The sequence below is a fragment of the Physeter macrocephalus genome, chromosome 6 (assembly GCF_002837175.3).
Source record: "Physeter macrocephalus isolate SW-GA chromosome 6, ASM283717v5, whole genome shotgun sequence".
Lineage (NCBI taxonomy): Eukaryota > Metazoa > Chordata > Mammalia > Artiodactyla > Physeteridae > Physeter > Physeter macrocephalus.
This window is the reverse complement of record NC_041219.1, coordinates 73,569,087-73,582,085: the sequence shown is the minus strand read 5'-3', so window position 1 is coordinate 73,582,085 and position 12,999 is coordinate 73,569,087. Positions and strand designations below refer to the sequence as shown.

The following is a 12,999-nucleotide window of genomic DNA, read 5'->3' as shown; positions in this document are numbered from 1 at the left end:
AACGGGAGAGGCCACAACAGAGGAAGGCCCGCATACCACAAAAAAAATAAATAAATAAAAAATAAAAAATAAAGACTTTAAAAAAATGGTCCACATCAAAAAAATCTTAAAAAAAAAAAAAACCAGTACTACGACTAATATAAATTGACATTCGATGAGTGCTATTTGCTGGATGCTGTGCAGTTTGACATGCACGATCTCTTTAAAGGCCTTGTATCAACCCCAGGAGGCAGTCTGATGTGATTATCCCCATTCTACACATGAGGAAACTGAGACTTAGGGAGGACACAGCCAGCAGAAGGGGATGCTGTGTCGCTTACATGCAGGACACATGCAAGTGGCCAGCGCGCGTGCTGTTGTTCTACGATGATGCTGTTAGTCGTGTAAAGCTAGCAGCAGTGCTTCCCGTGAGGGCGGGTGCCCAGCACAAACCTCATGCTCTACAGAAGAGGGACCACAAACGCGCCCTGCAGGCCGGGGCTGGGAGTAACCTAGCTGGGAGACAGGAAGTCAGCGGAGAAGCCTACAATGGCAGGAAGGCCTGAGAGGAATACAAATATGAAAACTGTCCTCGTTCAGATCTAGCTGGCAACTGCAAGCTTCCTGCAAAGATTAGAAGGGTTACAATGACAATTATTACAGTTGCAGGCAAGAAAGAAGCAACAGGACGTTTCCATTTAATTTGACAAGCACTTACTGGAAAGACTGTACATGAGGCACTGATGGAAACAAGAATAAAACATCATCACGGCCCTTACAGAACCACAGTGTGATAGAAAAGACAGGTATATTCACCAGAAACTATAGTGCAAATCAGAACTCCCATAAGAGACATAATAGACGTTCAGACACACAGTAGCTGGAGAAATCTTAAAACAAATTATACCAGTACACCCCTGATTTATTCAAACCCTTCAGTGGTACTTGGAATAAAATTTAGACTCTTTGCCGTGGCCCCCTTATGCCATCTGGCCTCAGCCTACTTCACCAATTCCATTCCATCCCCCCTTCCTTAGCCCACGACAGTTCAACCACATTGGCCCTTTTCTTTTTATCGAAAATGCCACACTTTTCCCTGGTCGGTACCTTGGTGTGTGGATGCCTTCCATTTACAGTTGTTGTCCCCCAGCTCCTTCCATGCCTGGCCCCCTCCCTGACACCCCCATTCTGGTTACTTCCTTTCCTGTTACCCATTAGAGCACTTATATTCATCTGACCTAATATTGTTTTTATACTTATTGACACGCTTATTCCTCTCCACTACGACTCAGGCATTTACACATCTGTTTCGTTCACTGCTGATTCCCAGCCCCTCAATTAATGCCCAACACATAGTAGACACTCAGCATAGATCTGTTGAACAAAGTACATAAGACATTGAGGCACTGGAACCCAGGTGACAGGACAGCCCTTTCTGGCTGAAGGCTCCAGGGACAGCTACACAGAGAAGGTTAGGAGGAGAGTTGGACCTTAAAAAATGAGCATTTTGTCAGAAGGGATGCAGAGGAATATATTCCAGGTGAAGTGTGTATCTTTAAGGGAAAGTGTAAGCAGAGAAGAAGAAAGAAAACTAATTCAGTGTATACTATGTGCTAGCAGCTTTGCATGTTATCCTATTTAATTATACCCATTTTATGTTAACTGAGGCTCAGAGAAGCTTATTACTTATCCAGGGTTCTCAGTAAATAGGGCTTGAACCAGGATCCAAACACACATTTTTCTGGCACCTTTGTATATGATTTTACCTTTAGCTATTCCATCTCCTAGTGAAGAATCAAGTAGAACGACTAAGGTCAAATATATGTAAGTTCAGTGTTGGAGAAAAGGTAGGGCAAAAAAACCCAAACCCCAACCAAAAGACATCCTTTGGAAGGAGGAAATCTCTTTCTGCTTCTCCAGCAAGTATTTTAAGGAATTAGAATCCTTAGTTTTTAAGCTGCAGTAGTTGAGGTATGATCCAGAAGGCCTGAAAACTGCAAACTGATCAGTCTTTTTCCATCAGTTAAAGATTTGTTCATCCAATAAACACAGGCTCACAGGCTGAGTGCTTACTGTGCCCCAGGCACTGGGCTGCCTAGGGATTCAAGGTTGAGGCAGATACCGTAGCTTCCTTCAGGAAACATTGGTGAAATACAGCAGAGAAATCGAATAAAGGGTGGTGAGGGCCCAGTGCAGCTGTGGAGCCTGCTGCAGAGCAGACAGCCTGGGCAGGGAGGCTTCACGGGGTCAGGCCTGGATGCTTGGGTGAGTCAGTAAATGAGGACGGAGCAGGTCAGCCTGTCTAGGGAGAGAGTGAGGCTGTCCAGGAGGCAATGTCACTAGGAGCCTGATCACAAGGTCCTTGTGTGCTGGGAAGTCTTTACCCCAAAAGCTAAGGGAAGCCCTTCAGAGATATTAAACCAAAGAGACAAGGTCAGATGTGCATTTTAGAAAGTATGTTCCACAACAGTGTAGGAAACGTATTCAAGGGGGCCTTCCTGGAGCAAGGAAAAAAAAGAACACGGGTAGAAAGATTTCATTTCCTAGCAACAGTGATGAGAGCTGGTATGAAATGCCACTGCGGATTGAGACCAAGTGATGAGTATGAAAAGATTCAGGCAGAAGACTCACCGAAGGCAAGAGGAAAGAGGTTTCAGTCTCTGGCCTTGGAGAGTTGGGGGTGCTGGGTTGTGGGGCCCAACCCAACTCCTAGGAGTTCCTCAAGGGCCAGCTGAGGAGATGTGATGATATCAGCGCCCAAGTGCACAGGACCAATTTGCGTGTCTAAGTGCATATGTCCAATAAGAAACTGAATCGGTGGGTCTCCAGTTCCCACAAGGACTTAGAAAAGATCAACTCCCACAGGGGGAAGATTTCCAGAGCATAGAGCAGTGCCTGGTATATAGTAGATACTCAATAAAAATTTGTTAAATGATCATAAAATTTATACACCACTGGAGTATACCTGATAGCCGAAATCACAGATTTGGATGACGCTCTCCAAGGGAAACCATACAGAGTGAGTAAATCTGAGAAACATGCTCTTAGACAGACGGACATGAAACTGTAACTGTTATTTAATACTGATAATAACAACTAATGATATTAATAATGTGCAGGTCCTACCACCCAGATTTTACTCATCAAAAAGTAGAACCAGAAAGGAGAAAAACAATTTTCATAGGAGGGCTCCGAAAGACGATTTTAACTTTTCATCAGCCAGCGAACCTAGAAGTGTTTTGGTCAATATGTGGATATCCTGTAACCCAACACTGATTAATAAGTTTTAGTGTGGAATTATGCTGCAAACCCAAATGTTTAGAGCAAAGTGATTTGGGCTTTGTTCAATGTATAGAAGCCTCTCTGAAATGGTGACCCATCCTAAGGCATTTATTTGAAGCTTATAAAGGGATGCTCACATCTCTGATTCTCATAACCTTGATAAAAAGATTTCTTCCCACTGTGCCAATGAAAATTCTTGTTTCAAAGTTCTAGTCATTACCGTAAGATCTTGTTCAATTCTCAGTTGGCTTTCTGGAATAATAATGTTCACATTGTTAGGACTGATACATTTTACTCAGAAATGCTGGCTTTCTTCCAGAGAGTAACAGATGCCATCAAAATGTAAGTTGTGGGAATGAGAACTATATACTGTAGAGCCACACAGCTTCTGTCTAATGGTTTTTAATAGGCCAGCATAGCCTGTGCCACATCATGAGTAATTAGTCAAGATGGCAGTTAAGCTGAAACACTACTCTTGTGTTAGGTAAGGTTATCAGGCAAGCTAGTTTCCATAGGATTTTGGACTAGCTTTATCTAAGGGAATTACTGAAAAATAATTGCTGAATTTTACAAAAATGATTTAGCACTTGTATTTCAAAGACTGTCTTGTTTCCTCGCCTGTAAATGGGGATCCTACCCCTCTTTGCCAGGATTCCTCTATGTATTCAACAAAACCACCTCCGTCCTTGGGCCTAACGTGGTGTCTGGTTCCTGGTCATTGCTCAAGAAATGTTTGATCATTCCACTTCTGCTTAAAATATTGGCCTCTTAAAATAATATGGCTACATTTAAATACTGTTTTGCAGATTCAGAGCATTCTTAAGCCTTTTAATATTCAAACCCTTTTCTGATTCAGCATCATGTTTCTCTTAGAGGTCAGGCAACGGTCAACTTAATTTTTGTTCAATAAATACTACGTACCGTGGCCTAGGCACTGCGTTAGCCCCTGGAAAGGTGGGCAGAGGAGAGGAGGACTGGTGTGGCCTGTCACGGAGTTTCCTGTTTAGAGTAGAAGGCAGATCCTGAACAAGTCACGACAGTTTTTACGTAGTGAATGTTACCACCAGGACAGGCCCGGCTGAGGGACCTTCCTGTCTTGTGGCCTGACTCAAACTCAAGTCCATTTGCATTTGTTCCTTTGTTAAACTGAAAGTCAGGAGCTCACTTAAACATTTGAATGGCTTGAACCATTGAAACCATTTGAGTTCGATAAGTGATTTTAGGACAGATCTTGCCACAAAGAGGTATGGTATGATGCCAGCAGGAGAATCCCAGAGAGGACACGGGGCAGGGCTGTTGTGGAAGGAGCGCGGGAGCTGCCACCGAGTCAGAACAAAAGTGCTGGGAGAACAGATTTTGTCTAGCTTACTTCAAGTTCCCCCTGGGGTCGGGGGTGGTGGGGGGGAGCGGTGCAAGCTTTGCCCTTATCTTGTCTCTGTGGAGGGAGCCACAAAGGAAGTGTGTTTCATTTCCAAAGGCTACACATTTTAGGCTTCTTCACATGAAGAACTTAACAGCATTTTTCAGTCATGTAATCACCTTTTTAATTTTTTCCCAACATTTGAAAAAGTTCCAATACAGAGCACACATTTCACTTTAGAAAGAATATCCTTCTGCATTGGTGTCCTGCTGTCATTATTAACTCTTAAGAAAGAACTCAAATTGTTTATGTGACTCTGTGAGATTATTGATTATTGATTATTGATTTCAAACACAACTGACATTAAAAAAAAAAACAAAAAAAAAAACCCACCAGTTCACCAGGATCTGAAATTCAAAAATAGCCAAATTCAGGGGTGGTTTATTTGCAGAGGTACTTAGAACTTGACAAAGAGATGATTACCCAGGAATTTTCTCTAGCCGGCTGGGTACCATGCTGTGATATAAAGGCCCTTGGCCCTGGTTCTACCTGTGACTTTGAGAAGAGACTTGACTGCCATGCACATCAACTCCTCATTCACAGTGAGAATCTAAGTGGTTTCCAAAGTCTCTTCATCCTAGTTCTAAAATTCTGACAACTCTAATATTTAAAATATTTCTTTATACTAAATTTTGAGTATGTTAATGTTTGTTTTCTGTTACACACTGGACGCAGTTGTGGTAGGAATTTTGCAGTGGTCCAAATTTGACTGTTTCCGTTTTATTCACTGGGAGGACGGTGTGTGGACTGACCCCTCCCCCAACCCTTGCTGGAGTCTGGCTGTTAAATGGTAGTTGGTCTACTGTCCACATGACAACACATCCATGCTGCGGGGATTCCCCAGAGGACAGCACTGGTTAGGACCAGACCACGAATTTTCCTCTAAGGCTTGGGAGCCTCACCTCTGAGAGAAAACTGAACTGTGGTTCCAGTGGGGGGTTGGGAAATTTCCACTGTCTCAGCTGCACCTGTGCTGCAGGGCCTTGGAGAATACCTGTTTCCTGAATGAGCGCCTAGTACCATTTGGAAGCACTAAACCCAGTCTGAAATATCATTTTAGCAGACAAAGACATAGTGCCAACAGGTATATAACAAGATAACTCATTTTACTGGAGGATGATGAGATGTATTGTTACTTAAGAAGATCGTGCCTTCCTCACTTTGTTCTCTAGTGTCTAACTCATTTGTGCCCAAGTACCCGAGGATGAAATAAGAGGGTGGAGTGTTCAAAGCGAGTTACTGGAAGGAGGCTGTGTGTGAGAGAGACACAGCGTGGCATGGTGTTTAGACACGGACTTGGGGGCTTTTGCAGGTACTTTAACCTTCTTATGTCTCAGTTTCTTCATCTGAAGAAAAATGGGTAATCATCCCTACCGCTAGGATTTTTATAAGATTAAACAAGTTAATAGTTATACAGTATCTGACGCAGAGTAAATGTTACATGAAAATTTAAAATATATATGGGTGTCCGGGGATCAGAATAGCATTTCAAGGCTCAAGAAATTATTATTTGTTCAACAGCTTTTATATTTAGTGCCTACCATGTCTGTTGCAATGGGTTAGATCATCTAGGAGAGCACAAATAAAGGACAGATGAATTCCCAGCCATCAAGAAGCTTGGGCCTAATTCAGAGAGCATAATGTGTGGTCATGAAGGTTGGTTGATAACATCAGATAGCAATGTTTGATGAGCTGCAGATGAGGAGCTCTCCTGCAAGTTAGGGAGAGAATGTTGTGTGTAAAGGAAAGAAGCAGATTTGAGTAATGATATCAAAGCCTAGGTGGACCCATCTCCCCGGATTAGGTTGGGCTAAATGGTAGCAGTAATTCATTGTTCAGGATAAGGAGTTTCCGCGTGATCTTGCAAGCAAATGAGAGACGTTGGCAATTTTTAAGTAGAGGAATTACATGACTTTTTTAAATGGATTTTTTTTTTAATGGAGTATCATATAGTTCATAGTAGGATGTAATGAAAGGGCAAAGGCTGAAGGAAGGGAAACCAGTGACCATCGCTCTGATGGAAAATGTGATGGAAGGAACCTGGAATAAAAAGGAAGGGGGTGGTGGGACGCAGTTTGGACCAAGAGTGAGGATGGGCTGTTGTCCTGTTCCGCCACCCAGCAACCGGCCGGTCTTGCCCCCCACACCTGCCTCTCTCCCTGTGCTCAGCCTCCCTGACTTTTCCCCTGAGCTTTTCAATTCTGCCAACCTTGTCTCCTGCTGTTCGCTTCACCTGGAATGCTTATCTTCAGGAACTAAGATCCGCATTCCTGGCCAAGCCCACTAAGACCCCAGGCCCTTGATAAGACCACCCGGTTATATTTTTACAAAGTCCTCACCACCGTCTGAAATGATTTGCCTTGTGAATGTGCTAACTTTTTTCAGTCTTTGTTTCTCTGGGAACTGGACTCTTGACTGTGCTGCTCACTGTTTTCCCAGTACTTAGAACAGCTTCTGGAATAAAAAGGCTCTCAACAAATATCTATTGAATGAGTGAATAAATCACCGATCTCTGAGGCCCTTCCAGACCTGATTTTTCACTCTCTGATTCTACCTGACAGATAAAAGAAGAAAACTATTAGCTGACAATGGATTTAAGAGAAAGGAGAAGAAGAGTAAGGTTTCAGGTTTGGGTGACTAGAAGAATACTGTTTTCCCCCCCACATCATGCAGGGAAGTGGTAATTTTGGTTACCGCCTCATTCCACGTATGACTACAATGGGCCATCCATCCAGAGGACAGTGATTCCGTGGTTCCTGATGATAACAAAACTGGGGTCCAGGAGAGTAGACTGACCGAGACTGAACATGAGTTATGGAACTCATATGTGAAATTCATGTTTGCTAACTGGTGGTAATGACAGAGATTGATTTATTTAAAACTATTAGTGTAGCTATTGATATTTGAATGAAAATCCTACATTTTCATTCAGATAACCTAAAGGAACGTGTTAAGAGCTTTGAGCGTGGTAAATCAGCGTTAACATGTAATAGTTACATGAATTTGCTCACTGTTCAGTACAGAGTGGTGGTGAGACTAAAGGCCTCCCTTTTCATTAAGACCTGACTCTGGATAAATCATTCTCCTCAGGTCTGTCTTGTACAGCCATGGTGACCTGGGATGATGCTATTCTGATACCAGTCGTTACAGCAATACAGTTCTGGTGGTAACCACCCAGAGTTAGCTCAGACCCCACAAGTTATGGGCCATTGTCCCTCACAAGACTGCCCTGACTTCACATGCCAGCTGCACTTTGGGTGTTCCCAGGCCACCTGCACTCTGACCATTAATTCGGAGTTTCCCATGAGCCCTTCACATCTAATAGTTCACTAGAGTGACACACAAAACTCAGAGACGCACTATACTTACAATTACAGTTTTATTATAAAGGACTTAGATTGGAAACAGCCAAATGAGATTTGGGTGGGTTTCAAACACCGCGTTTCTATGCCCTCCCTCTGTGGAACAGGGTGCATCCTCCTCCTGGAACAGAGATGTGTTCACCGACCAGGAAGCTTCACTGAGCTGTGGTGTCCAGAGTTTTTGCTGGGGTTTCAGTAGGTAGGCACAGTTGACTTTTTGTGACCTTTGTCACATGATTGAACTCAATCTCCAGCCCCCTTCCCCTCCCTGGAGGCTGGGCTGACTCAAAGCCCCGACCCTCTAAATCACATGGCTGGTGTTTCTGGTAACCAGGCCCCATCATGAGTCATCTCATCACTCAACAGACACTGAGATGTGACCCAAGGGGCTCATGAATGACAAATACACTTATATCAGATTAGAACCGCCCTGTCTGGAAGAAGAGATAAAGACAGTCACATTATATAGCAGGTGTATTCCCCATTTTCTGCATGTGCATTTGTTGCTTTTTTTTTTTTTTTTTTTTAAGCAGTTAATTGGAAAGGAGTTTTAAACCTTAACTGGAAGTTAGGACTCCTCATTCCTCTATCTCTCTTACACACAGCATACACTCCACCAAAGTACTTCATCTACACTATCCAACAGATACGAATCTACTTCTCCCAAAACTTCTACCACTCTAGTCCAAATAATCTTCCACTCTCACTTAGACTGCTGCAGGTGCCACTGAACGAGTGTTCCTGGTCCATACTTGCCCCTTTACTGATTATTCCTCAGAGAACAAGGTGATGATATTTAAAATGTGATTTGGAATATGTCACTCCTCCGCTCAGAGCCCTCCGCTGGCTTTCTAAAGTACATAGATCAAGTTCAAACTTCTTACCCAGGCCTATAAACTCTGACACCTGCCATCCCCTGCCCCTCCCTCATTCACTGTCTTCAGCCTCACTGACCTTCCTCTTCCCACAATACGCCAAGCCTGTTTCTACCTGAGGGCCTTTGCATTTGCTTTTCTCTTGGCCCGCAGCACTCTACTTATTCTTTCACATCCTGCATGTTTCTGCTTAAACGTCGCCATCTCAGAGAGTCTTTCTCTGGTCACCTTTTCAAAAGGAGTCCCTTCTCCTGTCTGTATCATTCTTAATCCTCTTACCCTTCTTATTGACTCCCCCAAACACTTATTGCAATCTGACATTATATAGCATATTTACTTCTTAATTGTATGTCTTCCTCATACATACATAACATAATCTGCATTAGGGCAACAACTTTTTTTTTATTCATTACTATATCATCAGGACTCAGAGCAGTGGCTGGCACGTAGTAGGTGCTCAGTAAATACTTGCTGAATGAATGGATGACTGAGTGAACAAACAAATGAATAAGAAATAAGTAATGATATATCTCTAGTGGCTTCGCTTAGGTTCCTAATAATGCAGATGATAGCTAGTGAGCAAAATGGGATAGTAAGAAGAGCACAGGGATTAGACTATCTGAGTTCACATCCCAGCTTGGCTGCTTCCTAGCTGTGTGACTTTTGGCAATTTGCTTAACCTCTCTGCCTCAATGTACTCGTCTGTTAACAAAGAAAAGAGGGCTTCCCTGGTGGCGCAGTGGTTGAGAGTCCGCCTGCCGATGCAGGGGACACGGGTTCGCGCCCCGGTCTGGGAGGATCCCACATGCCACGGAGCGGCTGGGCCCGTGAGCCATGGCCGCTGAGCCTGTGCGTCCGGAGCCTGCGCTCCACAACGGGAGAGGCCACAGCAGTGAGAGGCCCGCGAACCGCAAAAAGAAAAGAAAAGAAAAGAAAAAACTATTATCTACCTTAACACTTAAAACTGTGTCTGAAGACCTCTAACAATGAGGAAACTACTCCCTCCCAATACTTACAACTCTCCAGTATGCACACATTCAAGTGGAACCTTGGATCAGAGGATCCAACAAGTCTAAAATAAACCTTGTGGACATAGAAGACTGAATTAGAGACTAGGAGATGTGAGAGAGCTTGGCCATGTTTCTTAACCTCCTCTTGCTCCCTTGTATGAAAAACAAGGGAGTTGAGTTAAACTATCAAAAGACCCTTCGAGCCCTGATAGTCTGTGGTTTTATAATCAAAGCCACGAATCTGGACAGACGTGGAAGCCAGAGGTGGATCAGAGAATCATACACCAACCTTGAAGTAAAGCAATGGCACTCTCTTTCTTATAAGGTTCTGCGAATTCACATGGTCACCAAGTAGTCCTACAGTGTCAGTTAAATTTTCTTTGTGAGAGAAAAACAGTCACTGAAAAGCATGGTTCCATTGGTTATGATTAGGTTGCCAGTTCTGGTCTGTGCAGAGAAATGGCAACAAAGATGGAGCTGAATGTGGAGTCAGATTTAGGTCAGTGCCCACGTCAGCATCTCTTTCCTCTCTTACTCTTTCTCAGATAAAGTACTACCTAAGAAGGAAGAGAAATTAGTTTATATCATTAGTGAAAGGGCACTGTCTAGATAGAAACAGTGATAGAAACATGGGCTAACACATGTGAATGCAATTTCTCCATCTGGCAATACACAAATTATTTGATCTGTTCAAATCATAGTAACATTGTCTTCTCAGAGTACATAAATGGTTCCCTACTGCTCATTTCAATTTTTTCCAGGTATGTGTCTTGGTTTGGTTCATTTGCCTGATTTCTTCTTTTCGTATAATATCATTGTTTCATTAATCTTCGTCTGCATTATGAGTTTTTGTCAGATTTCTATATTTGGTTGCAAACCTGCTTTGTGAAATCCTATCCTTTCCTATCTTCATCTTTGCATATCTCTCTTATTTTTAGTAGTTTTGTGGATGCGAATGTAATAGAAGCTAAGATTACATCATCTTTAATAAAGGAGAAAATATATAATATGTAGAAGTCAGGTGAGCTACACAGAAAGAAATCAATCCGGTTGGCAAATTGCATCTATGAGACAAAGTGCAAAATGCTTTTTTCATGCAGTATTTATTGAAGAAGTTTGTGGAGAAGATGGTTAAAATGTATATGGAAAAGTAAAGAACCATATTGTTCAATTTAAATGACATTGATGTAGTTTTTACATTATAAAATCTTTAAATATTTCCAACAATCCTTGATATAGAATTTTACACAATTGCCTTAGAGGGCCGTCAGATATAAAAGTCTATATCTAAGGTTGTAAATTGGGCGCATCCAGTCTATGTATAATAGGCATCTCTACAGTTACTCCACAGAGTTCAATAGATCAAGAACTGCATTATAGCTTGGGAATTTGGGGGAAGTTGTGGTTTCAAATAATCCTTAAAGCCCACAGTTAGCTATCAATGTTTTGGTTTTTTTTGTTTGTTTTTTGGTTTTTGGTTTTTTTTTTGTGGTATGCGGGCCTCCCCCTGCTGTGGCCTCTCCCGTTGCGGAGCACAGGCTCCGGACGCGCAGGCTCAGCGGCCATGGCTCACGGGCCCCGCCGCTCCGCGGCATGTGGGATCCTCCCAGACCGGGGCGCGAACCCGGTTCCCCTGCATCGGCAGGCGGACGCGCAACCACTGCGCCACCAGGGAAGCCCGCTATCAATGTTTTTAATCAGTCGTAGTTTAAAATGTCATATGGTTTTCTGTAGGATGAAGTGTCATTTTATGCCCTTTTCTGTTCACTGTGAAAAAGAAGTCATAGTGTTGATTTTATAGAACCAGAAAACGTATTCTTCCAAAATGAGCAAAATGTCAAAATGACTTTTCTTTCCATATGGTTATGGCAACTATTAATATGGGCATCTTTTAGAAGTGACTGCTCAATAGATTGTTTTTATTGTTTTTTCTCAAAAGGAAACATTTAAGCAAAGTACACCCACCCAGATAAGTGGGTGCTTCCCTCCTGCCATGAATGTAAATAGGGGTATACAAGAGGAGGAAGAATAGTCTCATTGAAACTTGCATTCTCTTTAGTGTTCTTAGCCTAAAAGATATTCTAAAACAATACTGGAGAAGAGCATGGTAGATTGTATTTGAGTTATTCCAACAACAACAGAAGAATGCATTTTATTTTGAAGATAGAGCAGAGATAGGTCTGTAGTTGAGTGGATCCTGATAAAGACATCCCTGCTAATGAAAAAAACGTAAGCGTAACCCAGCATAAGCGTAATCCAACATAAGCATAAGCCACTTTCCGTAAAACAGACACCTAATAAACATTGAAATATCAAACTAAAATTAGCAAAAAGAATTGACGACAAAGGCTTTATTTAAAAATAGGGTGTGAAACAGTTGCAACAGGCTGTGAAATTGTAGTTACAGCTCACATAGCCATGCATGACTTAATTTGCAATCTAGTTGGATTTTCCTATCTCCCCGTTGTTCCTGTAATTAGCCATTAAACCAGCAGAAACTACATTTTCTGCATCACATGGGCAATGTCTTTAAAGTTTGCAAAGAGAACAAGGAAGCAGACTAAACTGTTTCATGAAGAGTCCAACTAATGTAGGAAAATAAGAATATTTGTTGCATAAATACTGAAACCTTGTCAGCAAGCAGAAAGAGGATGTTTGACTGTTAATTAATTTAAAATAGATGTCTCTTCTGGTATCTTTTTAAAGAAATCCTCTGTATTATTTTTATTTTCTAGTTTAATATAATTTATAGTTTTCATGGTAAACTGGACAATGTGCAAGAGTAATACTATATTACCTAAAAATGCTCAACTCAGAAATGGTTTCTGTGCAGGCAGCAGCTGTGGGGCCAGAGTCTGTCGAAGGTTTCCTCTTGCACACTCACTCTTGTGCCTACACCCCTTAGCTGCCCTCATCACGTGACATCATCTTAATTAGATGGAATTGTTTTTTAAGAAGTATCCGTTTTAAATTCTTTTTTTTTTTTTTTTTTTTTCCGGTATGCGGGCCTCTCACTGTTGTGGCCTCTCCCGTTGCGGAGCACAGGCTCCGGACGCGCAGGCTCAGCGGCC

The 12,999-nt window shown here is 42.3% G+C and overlaps 1 protein-coding gene across 3 annotated transcripts in view; it reads left to right on the top strand.

Moving 5' to 3' along the window:
* The window catches only part of ITPR2 (inositol 1,4,5-trisphosphate receptor type 2), a 537,217-nt gene that overhangs the window by 490,476 nt on the left and 33,742 nt on the right, over positions 1-12,999 (top strand). The window lies entirely within an intron of this gene.